Here is a 13,283-nt window from a genome sequence, read left to right as displayed (position 1 = left end):
GTCCGGGGAGGACAGAAAAGCAGTTTATCTTGGATCATCGACTCGGGAGCTTCAGACAATTTATGCCCCCCTGATGGCCAGTTGCAGAACTGCAAAGAAGTTGCTGAAAAGAAGCAAGTCAACTGGCAGATGGAAGCACCAGGACACTTTCTTCTACTGGTTCTTATTTTATGCAGTGCTTGCATGCACAGCTAAATGTTTATGTGTTACCTGGCATGAAAAGTGGTTTGTTATCAGTACCTGCATTGCTAAGAGATGGCTTTAAGGTCTGTTTTGAAGGTGACACATGCTCTATCTCCAAAGAGGGGGTAGTGCTAGTTAGTGTGAAAAGCCGAAGCAAGGATGGGCTGTTTGTCCTAGATGGGAGGGGGCAAACAGACAGGAGTAGCCCAGATACAGCGCAAGCACAGTGTGTCAATGCTCCTGTGCATGATAGGTGTCAACATCTCTGGCATCGAAGAATGGCGCATGTATGCTGGAAATATGTGAGCAAAGTACCAGAATGTGCTCACGGGTGCAAGTTCAAGTCATGCTCTAAATTTCTCGATTGCAGAGCATGTAAACGTGCTAAAGTCAAGAAGTGTAGCTACCCAAGGTCAGAACGGGTAAGCACACGGTGTTTTGAGCTGATTCATATGGATCTGACCGGTCCTATGGCTACTGCCAGTCTTGGCGGGTCCCATTATGCTCTAGTTCTCGTTGACGGACCATTCTAGAATGTCGTGGTTGTTCCCTTTGAAAGACAAGAGGGAGGCGGCCTCAGTGGTAAAGGACTGGGTCATTGAAATTGAGCTTCAATTTTCCCTAAAGGTGAAAAAGCTTCCAGAGTGACCGAGGCGGGGAGTTCCTAGGGTCAGATCTGAGAAATTTCTTTCGGAAAAAAGGGCATCAAGCACAGATTAACCTGTCCTGACAGTCCACAGGAGAATGGTGTTGCAGAACGCCGCAACCGCACATTAGGGGAAGCTGCGGACGCTATGCTTTTTGACGCTAATTGCCGCAACGCTTCTGGGCGGAAGCCTGGCGGACTGCCAATTTTTGTTTGAATAGGGCCTACAATTCTGTTGTGAGGGACACACCCTATTTCGTACTGTATGGCAAGAAGCCAAAAGTGCATTTCTTCCGAACCTTTGGTTGTGAAGCCTATGTTTCTTTTTCCCAAATCTAAAAGAAGGAAGGGAAGCCCCAAATCAAGGAAGATGATTTTCTGTGGCTATGAGCCAAATTGTAAGGGCTGGAGGTTTGTGAATGCAGAAGGTGACCAATCACGTATCCACATTAGCAGAAGTGCTGAGTTCTGCGAACAAGATGGGTGGAGGCGTGTTCACGGGAATCCTGATATTCTCCTAGACAGTCTAGATGTGTCTGATGATGAGGAAGGAGAAGTACAGGAACCTGAAAGAGTACCTAGCCCCGGTAACTCCAAGAGCAAGTGAGCACGAAGTAAAGAGTGAGCCTACGTCACCCACATCTAGTCCCGAGGTGACACGGAGACGCAGTAAGTCACTGAGTGAGATCTCTGACACGAAGTCTGACTCTGATGTAGGGAAGTCAGAGGGGGTACCTGACGTTGTGCTAAGACGGTCGGCACGCACAACAAAAGTTAAACCACCCGAACGGTTCACAGCAACCAGTGTATGGGCTTGCATGGCTCAATGTGAGCCAGAAAGCTTTGAGGAGGTTCAGAGGTTACCTCCAGAGGAAGCTAGCAAATGGCAGGAAGCGATGGAGAAGGAATTGAACTCCCATGAGATCGCTAGGAGTCTATAGCACCACACCACTGCCAGAGGGCAAGCGAGCTGTTGGCAGCCGGTGGGTATATAGACTCAAACCCACAATATCTGGTGAACCACAATATAAGGCAAGGCTAGTCGCAAGGGGTTTCACACAGCAGAAGGGGTTGCATTTTACAGAAGTTTATGCTCCCACTTCTCGCAGTGAGTCTCTTCGCATGCTTCTAGCATCAGCTGCTCAAAGAGGTTTCACTGTGCAGCATTTGATATAGTGTGGCCTATCTAAATGCAAATTTGGAAGAAGAGTTGTATATGTTGCCACCACCAGGTTTCGAAGAGGAAGGTACAAATCTAGTGTGGAAACTCCACAAGTCAATTTATGGTCTGCGACAATCGGCCAGAAATTGGAATTTGTATCTCAATGATGTCTTGGAAAAAATGGGTTTCCAGAAAAGCTTGGCGGATAGCTGCCTATATCTGAAGGGCTCTCAGGAGCAACAGGAGCTACTGTTAGTTTTTGTAGATGACATCATATTTCTGGCAAGGAGCCAGAAACAGGTGCAAAAATTTGCTAAAGAGTTGAGCAAATACTTTAAACACAAAAACCTAGGACCTGTGAAAAATTACCTAGGAGTACAGGTTGACAGGATTGAAGATGGTAGTTTCATGCTCAGCCAGGAAGGCAAATTGAGCAGATACTAGAAAAGTTTAGGATGTCTGACTGCAAGGGTGCTAGAACACCCATGGAAGCAAGTTTCATAAAAGATTCCCAAGTCGGGGATAAAGCTGTTTTTGAAAGCCCCGAAGTCTTTCAGTCTGCTTTGGGAAGTTTGTTATACTTGTCCCAGTGGACTCGCCCAGACATAGCTTTTGCAGTCAATTTGCTGAGCAGAGAAGCTTCAGAAACCTAGTGTCCATGCCTGGAACGGTATAAAAAGAGTGTTAAGATACCTGCACGACACTAAAGATTTCCGTCTCAAGCTGTCAGCACCGGGTGAGCCCAAACTTACGTGCTACCAGACAGCGATTGGGCCAATCTAGAAGATCGGAAATCTGTATCTGGTTCAGTAGTAAAATTGGAAATTCTCTGATTGGTTGGAGGTCGAAAAAAACAGAGTCTAATCGCACTCTCCTCCACCGAAGCTGAGTTTAGTGCTCTATCCGATTTGTGCAGAGAGGTAGAGTTCTATAAATGTTAGTACAAGAAATCTACGGTGTTTGTGATTTACCCCATTGTCATCTGGGAAGACAATCAACCTTGTCTAAAATTGGCGGAAGTCAGCGCGAGTTTAAGGCCAGAACAAAGCATCTGGATATCAGATTTAAAAATGTGTGCCAAAGTGTTCAATTAGGATGGTGAAACTCAGCTATTGTCCGAGTACTGAAATTTAGCTGATGGTTCACAAAACCGTTAAACCTTTCAAGACATGAGGAGTTCTGTAACGGGTATCTCTTGTATAAGTTGATGTACTGATGTTTTCCACAGTGAACCAGCGCGAGAGGGGGTGTGGAGAGTATCAGAGCCTGAAGAGTTAAATGCTCTGCTGCGACGCACTGATCACTGTGTGGGCAGTTCACATACGGGCTTTTGTCTTTGTCTGTGTGAGCTGTACTTTTTGGTTTCGTTTTCACCGACCGGAGCAGTCATGGAACTGAGCACTCCGGGAGAAGATTTATTGTTTTTGTAAATAAAGTTAGCTCATTAAGAAGACAACGCTTCAGTGAGTTATTACTGGGCTGCCTTGGCAGTTACACACAAGCTTTCGCTGTGGCTTTGAACTCTGCTAATAGCCAGGGGTTGCCAGGCATTAAAAGCAAAGCAACGCAGTGATAGCGTGCCGGACCCTGGTATACGCTATAGATTGTGGAACACTCCATTTCACAATCCAGCAAATGTTTCTCCCCCTGCACACACAGTTTTCAAATTTTCCTGTAAACTTGAGATGTGCAAATTTTTCAGGAAGAATGCTTGGCTAAAATCATTCATCCTACCCCAAGCAGCAAACTTCCACAGAATTTTTTTCTGTTCAGCTAGAATTCCTCCTCTACATTTTTGAAGGAATAGGCATGAATTCAATCTAGTCCAATATCAGAAGAAAATAATGAATGAGGGAAAGGGGGACAAACAGCACATCAGGGACAGACTGTCCAGCATTTTGGGGTCACCAGTGCATTCTGGGAAAATGTGCTTCTATACCTCCTTCTGCCTATTCTGTCCCAATTGACAAAGAAGTTTGCTGATTCTCATTCACAAATGGGACAGAATTGATAAGTGAATTAAGAGAGTGAGTTATACTTTGAACACACCATGGACAATATTAAGTACTCAATACTAGCTAAGAAAGGTTCACTGAAACACTTACATTTCTTTCAGCTCCTCTTTTCTCCTATTTTTGCAAGAGGACTTCTTTCTTTCTGCTTGTAATGGCCTTTCCTCAATCACTAGGCTCTCAAAAAGTTAAGAAATGAGGTCCCTTCAGAGACAGTGAGTTATCTGCATGACAAAGAACAGAGAAATGTTTAGATCTGATAGCCTGTTTTATACTAAATTGTTCCTGTGGGTTTTTCAAACCATTCCCAGCTCCCTTCATATATTACAGAAAAGTTTCATTGCATATTTATGCATTGTATTAAGCTGAGGAATAAAGGACTTACATATTTTTGCCAAACACCTGAAAACCAAGACAGACAGGTAAATTAACTCTGTCCTGAAGGATATTTATAAAGCAAAGTTTTAACATAACACAACCGTGCTTAGAAAATTACATTTCTTCCTGCAATATTTTAATCCCAAATTTATCTTGGGATAGCTTTGGCAGAACTCTGGGATCACTCTGGAAAGCTTGCATTACAACTTGCACAAATGTCTGGGATAAGATATACAACGAGCGTAAGACTGAAAGTTCCAAAGTAGAATACAGTATTGCGTAATGTATCAAAAATCGGCAAATTTTATCCACTACCACCTCAGTTCCTTTTATTCAAGGTATACTTACTCCTCACTTTCATATCCACCCAACCTAACCAACAACCCATACATTGTTCCATTGGCTGTTAATAAGGAAACTCCACAACATATATTCTTCTACAAGTGTACAGTGGTACCTCGGGTTAAGAACCTAATTTGTTCTGGAGGTCCGTTCTTAACCTGAAACTGTTCTTAACCTGAGGTACCATTTTAGCTAATGGGGCCTCCCGCTGCCGCCGCACCGCCACCACGCAATTTCTGTTCTCACTGAAGTAAAGTTCTTAACCTGAGGTACTATTTCTGAGTTAGCGGATTCTGTAACCTGAAGCGTCTGTAACCTGAAGCATCGGTAACCTGAGGTACCACTGTATATACCTCTTCCACCCAGCAATGAATTGTCTGATCAGGATTATACAGTACTGCATATATTCCTATATTCCTGGCCTGGTTGACAAAGACAAGAGCAGTCTGCACAAGCATGTGAGATCTCAGAGGGGAGCTCACAGCCATTTTGCTACTCCCTGGTCCCCCCTTTTTTTTTGCAGCACCGTGCCAAGCTAAGACAGGAGGGGTTACTGATATATAGAGGGTTACCAATGCATAGATAATTGCCAAGAAAATCCAACACCTTCACATTTGATTTCAAAAGAGGAAACTTCCTCAAAACAAAGGCATTGGTTAAAAGGAAGTTGAAAGGGAAAGTCAAGAGGGTCAATCAGTACAAAATGCCTGGGCTTATTCAAAACCACAATGGAAGCTCAGCAGGAACAGAAGTCTTGTCCAAGTGAGGAGAACAAAAAGGAACATCAAAGTCTTGAGGCACAACAAGGTCTCAATATTGTTTCATTTACCTTTCTGTCAGTCTCACCTGGCCATGCATAGAGTAAGCATGTAAGTGGCCAACATGAAATGAAAGTCTGACCCATTCTTGTCCCAACTAGTGAAAGCCAGTTACAAGATGGTGGGTATTATCTGAACTTGTTCTTTTTTATTTAGGCAGCATGCCAATAGGCTCAAATCTGCAGGCAGCTATTACCCTGCCTCCAGCCTTCCTCTTTAGCTAGCTCAAAGTTACTAAAATCACACATCAATATCCTTAATCCCTGCTTTTCAAATGGTTTTCTCATTCAAATATACTCCGTACATAAAACACATAAACCTAAGGATTTTTATTACTTCATTTTGTACCCACATTACATGTCATGTTTGTGTACATTTTGGTATATTGTTTTAACAAAGAGCAAGTCTGTTATTTGCTAAAATATTTTATTTTGTTCCAAGTTAAATTAAGGGAGAAACACTGGGAATAGAACAGGATTCAAAATGCACAAAGGCCCACTTATTATATTTAATGTTTTTAAGCAGCTGCTTAGGTATTAGTCTTTTTTCCTTTCTCCCTGGAAAAGAAGCTAAGAGAAAATCGGGGGGGGGGGGAATACCTTATCTGCATTCCTTTTACGATTCAGTATGGATGGACAACATATTTCCTAAATGTTTCCTATTCAGTGCTAGATATGTAATTACCTTCGGTTCATAGTCTAGACATTATTGCTTTGGTAGTATTTAAGACTCCTTGTAACATGCTTGCTGTTTTTAAGTAAGCCAGGCTAAATCTTGACCAGATAAATTAGCAAAGAATGCAATAAAAGCTGCAATAAAAAGAACTTTATCCTCCAAACCTTCAAGTTGCTGCTAAATGAGATTTCTTTGAAATGCAGATCAGTTGAACTAGATTAGTGAATTTTAGCTCCTGTCAACATCATAACAAAATACAAATACAATTGTTCACTGGCCTTATCTCCATGCTTCCATCTGCTGCCTTGTTATTTACTTTCCTTGATTTACTATGCAGATCTAAATAAGGCACATCAAGGAGGGCTTACAACACAATGGCTTCTTAAGCTTTACATCAAGGTATTTGAAACTGAAGCCCTGAAAGGGCTGCCATCAAAGACATATCTCTAATGAACTTCCATATCAGAGAAGGTTTGGTATTTAATACTGCTGTGAAAAGAAAAAGCTACAAATCAGAATGGCCTATGAAGGAAAATGCCTGCAAATCTTGATGAGATTAACACCTACCAGAATTAATAACCCAATAAAAATGGTATCTAGTTGCTTGAAGAGTTAAACTTCCAACCCTTGCACAAATAATGCTTTGTGTCAGAATGTCAAAAATAAATCTGTTGACAAGGTTAAAAGGTAAGATCCCCCCTTTCTCCAACAAAATGCAGCTCTAAATGTAGCTTTTTTCATTTTTGCTTATTCCATTGAGATGCACACTGTTGACAAACCAGAGCTCGGATAATTAACACCGTCAACAGCATTACCACAATACTTCCTGTGCCATCAGAATCTTTCAGTATCTGGGGTGGGGAGGGAACATCAACAACTTAAGCCAAAAGGACAGCATTTATTATTTGTTCATCTATTTTAAAAAAAACATTCCCACCTTCTCCTACATGGCAAACTATAGCAGTTTGGAGCTGGGGGGGGGGAAGAAAAGACACACCCTGTCAATCTGTTTATAAATAAATACTGGAGTGTCATTTCTATATAACCCTGTAACAATCCCATTCACAAAACACACATACACAAAATGCATTTTTTAAAAAGGGAAACAAGTTGGCTTTTACTCTGCTTTAGTTCCCTACCTACTTTTTCTAAATACAATCCTGCAAAGATTTAAGTAGTTTGAAATAATTTAGACATGGATACACACTCACTTTTGCAGCAAACTGTCAGTGATTATATAGCAAATTATTTTACTAAGCATTCCAGCCTACAAACAAATCACACTTTCACCACCACCACCTCTTTTCTTAAAGAAATCATTTCAATCATTTATGTCCTTCTATAACAAGAGATCCCACAAGCATGTTCTGTACTACGGATCAATCAGCTCCAAACCAAAGTAGACGTGTTACAGCTCTTGTGCCTGGGAATCACGCTGGAGGCTCACCAGATGATGAAAACTGAAGTATGCTGTGTATGGCTGCCCCACATGGCATCCATTAGCTTCTGGGCATGTCAAACTTCACAACTATCCTACAGTCAATGACAGCAGACAGCAAACACCTTCCCTTTTCTTCTTGCCTCCAAACATATACTTGACTCTCTACCCTTCTTCAAGATTACAGGCAGTCTTCCAGAAACAAAGTCCCAAAACAGAAGCAGTATCCCATGGCTATATGCTACTGAAATCACATTAGTATTTTTTGTTGCTAAATTTCATTTTGTATGGTCCATGCTGCAGACTTCTTTACCAACACAAGAGACCACTTGCTTAATGAAATGTCAAAACAACAGATTTGCATATGCAAAAGCAGGTGCTGTAACAGGTTTGACTACTCATGACCTGAAGCATGTAAAAGAGGTTCATGAGCAACAGCTCTCCCCGAGGTATTAGGGCTGTGATGGGCAGTCAAAACCTTGCCATCTGTAGTCCTGTTGCTCAGAAATGACAACCTGAATTAAATATTGGTCACCAGATCTTGTATAACTAATCATCGCAGCATCTTCATCCATATGTTAAATTCCCAGGATGGAAAAAGAAAACGTTCTCAAAATGGAATACACCAAAATACATGAAATATGTAGAAGGCAATAAAAATGCTTACTGCAAATAATTTCAGGGTGTTTGTAATAAGAATTTTTATTAATTGCAATAATTTTATGATATTATTCATATACACAAGGGCTGGTACGCTTCATTAGACTCCTTACTTCCCTACAGACCAGCCTAATCTTCGAGACTCTTAATAATGCCACATTAGCTAATGTTGCAAAATGCAGCAGCAGGTGAGAGGGCCTTCTCTGTAAGGCCAGCCGGGTGTGGAATGCCCTCTCCTCATAGATTCAGTTGACATCAACCATGATGGATTTTAGACATCTTGTAAATACATATTTACTTACTCGGGAATTTGATTAAGGTGTTTTTTTTCCTGCTCTCATAGTGCTGCAATATAGCTCCAAATGTACCATTACAGTGGTTTGGTTGTTATTCTATATTCTATTTTGTTATGCCGTATCCTGCTCTGAGATTGATTTTTAATGCTGAGTTATGAATCATTTAAAAAATAAAACTGTTAATGAATGGTCAAAATGTTGTGTGGCACAGAAAGTTTCAATACACATTTGGTAATTTTGTCACAATAGCAATCCCCACCCACCCACCCCAAAAGATGCACATTAGTTTGGTAAATTCTTGAATTCACGCTTGCCTTATTGTAACACTGCCTCAGCAAATTGTTTTGTTTGGGGGCAAGTTGACCTGTTCAATTACAATAAAGTTCACAGTTGTTCCTGCGTGTGAACTCACACCAAGGTGTATGTGCAGCAGGAAACTTTCAGTAACTGCTGCTTTTTCAAGGCATGCATTTGTCATCATTAGATCACAGATTTACAGCAGAAAGTTAAAACATCTGGGAAAGTAGCAGCAAATCCATAGTCTTTGGTGTGTTACAGGCCAGGGTGGTATAGTGATTAGACTGTTGGGTTTTGATCATGGACCTGTGTATTTAAATTCCCAATCACTCATGAAGCTCATTAGGTGAGCTTGGGGCTGTTACTTTCTCTAAGCATGGTCTACGTCAATAAAATCGGAATCCCACCATGACTCAAGGGGTTAGGTACAAAAGTTGTTGACGGTGACAGTAATAATGATGATAATGATGATAATAGTTTATGATCCAACAAGCCAAATGAAATAACAAAAGAACTAAAAAAGAACTAAAACTAAACATATTAATACTTTTGCTCCACACATGGTTGAGCTAAATTTCTATTTTGCCTCACAGAATCCACATTCTAAAAATCTATTTATTACCACCCTCATCATCAGATTCACTCTTAAAGAGACTCTTCATTCAAAATGTAAGCAAATCTCAATCATGCGTAAAACAGTTATTTATTAATCCATACACCTATGGTCATTTTCAGCAGGTTGGTGGTCTAATCATAAAAACATTATTATTAGCACTTATATAAATGTCATCAATATATGCAACAGGACTCAGGGCCAAGGTACTCATAACGTAACATTGGACAAAAGGAGAGGGAAATATGTATTCAGTTCAGTTGCACGTATAGTGGTACCTCGGGTTAAGAACTTAATTCGTTCTGGAGGTCTGTTCTTAACCTGAAACTGTTCTTAACCTGAAGCACCACATTAGCTAATGGGGCCTCCCGCTGCCGCTGCACCGCCAGAGCACAATTTCTGTTCTTATCCTGAAGCAAAGTTCTTAACCTGAAGCGTTATTTCTGGGTTAGCGGAGTATGTACCGGTAACCTGAAGCGTATGTAACCTAAAGCATATGTAACCTGAGGTACCACTTTACTCAGATTGGCTTTCAATGGGGAAAAGGATTAAGAGGCTGAGAGCTGGGCTGATTCTGTTAGTCCCTTAACCCTGATTTTCACATGTGTAGGAAGTGGGCAGGTGGGTCTATGTGCAAAGACCAAGCTCCCTGCTTCCAACATCTCCCCCAGTGCATGGATGGTGAAGGACAGCCACATCTTGCACACCCCTGCTCTCCCCATACCATTACAATCATATTGAGAAGAACACCTGCAGGGGTCTTCTATGCCTTCAAATTATCAATTTAACTGTGTTCAAAAAAGGAGGCACTTGATTGAAAAGAACAAACTAGGAAGAGCATTGAAAAACTACAAGTAGTACAGTATGCAGTGGCCAGATTTTTAACTAGGAATGACCCATGTTAGAAGTTCACCACTATCTATCTGACTGCCTCAAGGTTCAATTTAAAAGTGCTGGTTCTTATCCTTTAAAGCTGTACATACACTGGGATCTTTTTATCTAAAGTAGGGGTCACCAATGAGCTCACAGAGGCATTCTCTGGCAATCACAAAGTCCCCTCCCCATGCTGAAAGTAGGCTTGAAAGAAGTGTTATGTTGTACCCAAGTACAGTGTGTTTAGTTGTGGTGTTAACAACAGTTTCTCTGGTTTGCCAATGTGACCACAGGTCCCAAAGGTTGGTGACCCCTTCCCATATTAGCCAGACTACCATTTAATTTACTGGTAAGTAGTAAGAGGCGACTGTTCATTTTGCCCTGCCCTAATTGGACAGACAAAAGAGTAGGCTATTGCCCCTGAATGTTTATCAGCAGTGATAGTTTAGGTCTCCAGCCCACCATACCTTTTAAACCATATGGGCTCAGTTCTGAACACTTTTATATAATTACTTTTATAGACTAGGCTTGAATACATCGATCCCATCAGTCCATGACATAAATAGGTCAGAGCATCTTTACGTACAAACCTATTTACATTATATATTACAAATTATCACTTCTGAAAACGCAACCATATATTACTTTTCTCTGATCTGAAAGCATGAACCTGACCCTTAGCGAACAGTGACTTGCTTTGGAGCTATGCTAGCAGAAGGTAGCAACATATGCCCCAAGCCCCAAGTTGGATGCTCTTTCTACAGTCCAATGTGCTTGTCAAAAGATGTTACAATCATAAATCCACTTTGTCTAGAAATACTTCATTACTCTACAAGGAAAAATATTATTTTCTTTTTTCCTTGTACAAAGATGTAAAGTATCTTCATCCAAATTTGATTTATGTATAGAAATAAGTGACAGAATTTTAAAATGCAATCTACTCGGCTTAATATCAAATTCTGATTGCTATCGTTTATACTATTTTTGATAGGCCATTAATTTTTTTATTTAAAAAAAACAAAAAACAAAGTACCGGTAAGTAAGGCACACAACCACTGCCAAAATAATTCCCCTCTCCTACGCTCACTAATAAAAAGCTAAACCTATTATAGTTATAAGTATTATTACAAGTAACTTAATATATTACTTATGCTTTGGTGCATTTCTTCTTACAAAAAGAAATATTTAAATTATACATTAGGAAGTACTTCTCCATCATAAACACTTCTGGAGTCAAAACCCAATCACACTCTCTGTCAGTGAAGCAAGTTTCTCACAAACATGCTGGTATCAGAAGCCAGCCAGGAATATGTCTTGGAATACCAACAGGTCACATACACACTGGTGTGTGGCAGGGGTGTATAAATTTTGGTGATATGCAAAGTAACAGAGTAGCTTACAGCTACGAAGTTAACTCCTCTTCTAGGAGATTGATAGCTTTGTAAAGACTTTATATCCAAAAGAACTTTACTTTCATAAACATATAACTGAGAATAATATATTACAATAGTATGCTTATTCAAACATGGGTACATTCTCACTTGAATTGTAGATCTCACTCAGGCCTTACAGTTTCTTATGAACGGTTTTTACCTCAGCAGTATTCTCTCTGTTCCTTACAGAGAGCTCCTGAACAGGTTTCTCCCTGTTAACTTTTAGGGATCTTCCTGTGTCTGTCTCACTTCAGACAGATCACACTGACACACAGTAGTATCCTGAGAAACCTCTCTCAGCAGCCATTTTCCCTCACAGATAGAGAGAAGCAGAAAGACAGTTACAAAACAAATTACTGGACTAACGGTCACAACAGAATGGAATGCCACTCTCACGTGACTCACAGTCATCCAATCACATGAGAGCTACTGACAAAGTGGGTGGGGAACCATGTTAAAAGTACACAGTAATTTAACATAAGCAAACATTCCCATTTCAGGAAATTAAACCATTATCCTCAACACACACACACCACCACTTGAGATATGCTGAGGAATCTTGCAGCATATTTTAATTTTCCCAGAATCCTCCCTCCCCATCCCAGAACTGGCAGTCACAAATGGTTATGTATGTGTGCCACCCTCTAACTGTTGGTAGCAAAGAGCATGGCACTAGGATTTAGAAGGCGACTGGGCCAGATCCGGCCCCCAGGCCTTAGTTTGCCTACCCATTGTCCAGGGCATGGGTAGACAAACTAAGGTCCGAGGCCGGATCAGGCCCAATTGCCTTCTGGATCTGGCCCACGGATGGTCCAGGAGTCGCCGCATGGATCGCTAGTGCACGTGTTCTTTCCCACTCCCTCCCTCTCCCTCACACGGCGGCGGTCGCGCCTCCCTCCCGCTTCCTGGCTTCTCCCCACCCTGCCTAGAGGAGGAAGGGGGCTGGGCTTTGTTGGTGCCAACAGCAGCAGCGCTCCAGCGGCTGCCATTTTAAGCAGCCCCTCTCCTGAGCCCTTTCGTGCACCGCTCATCATCCCTCCGCCACTGCCGCCAGCCCTGCTGCTCGCAAGACACAGGTAAGCAGCCACCGGGGCTCATGGTACTCTTGCATCATTCCCCCCCCCATATAGTCTGCCCCCCCCAAGTCTGCCTCCCTAGTCTAGGGAGACCCACCATGGTCCCTTTGGGGAATGAAGCGAAGCATTTAAGAAGTGCCCAGGGGAGAAAGGAGCATGCAAGCATGGGTTTCATTCCAGTACCACCAGACCCTGGTTTGGCCTAGCACACGAACCAACCCACTGCCTACATAAAAGCACAAAACTGAAACACTGGTTCTAGATTATTTAGAACACTTCTTCTGCACATTTCTAAAGGCAGAGGCAACTAAAAATAAGGATGATCCTACACGTGGGAGCTACAAATGTAATCCTGACATTTTTAAAAAGTCATGTATAGTT

General features: G+C 41.6%; 1 protein-coding gene across 5 annotated transcripts in view; it reads right to left on the bottom strand.

Annotated features, from left to right (window-relative positions):
• Window positions 1-11,986, bottom strand: part of FOXP2 (forkhead box P2) — a 334,810-nt gene extending 322,824 nt beyond the window's left edge. For all 5 annotated transcript variants that reach the window (XM_033163382.1, XM_033163377.1, XM_033163379.1 and 2 more), the window contains exons 1-2: window positions 11,935-11,986; window positions 4,097-4,227 (exon numbers count right to left, since the gene is read on the bottom strand). The gene's annotated coding sequence lies outside the window, so the exon portion shown is untranslated. The remainder of the gene's footprint in view (window positions 1-4,096; window positions 4,228-11,934) is intronic.
• Between the last annotated feature and the right edge of the window lie 1,297 nt (window positions 11,987-13,283).

The sequence above is a fragment of the Lacerta agilis genome, chromosome 10 (assembly GCF_009819535.1).
Source record: "Lacerta agilis isolate rLacAgi1 chromosome 10, rLacAgi1.pri, whole genome shotgun sequence".
Lineage (NCBI taxonomy): Eukaryota > Metazoa > Chordata > Lepidosauria > Squamata > Lacertidae > Lacerta > Lacerta agilis.
This window is presented reverse-complemented; position numbering and strand designations above follow the sequence as displayed.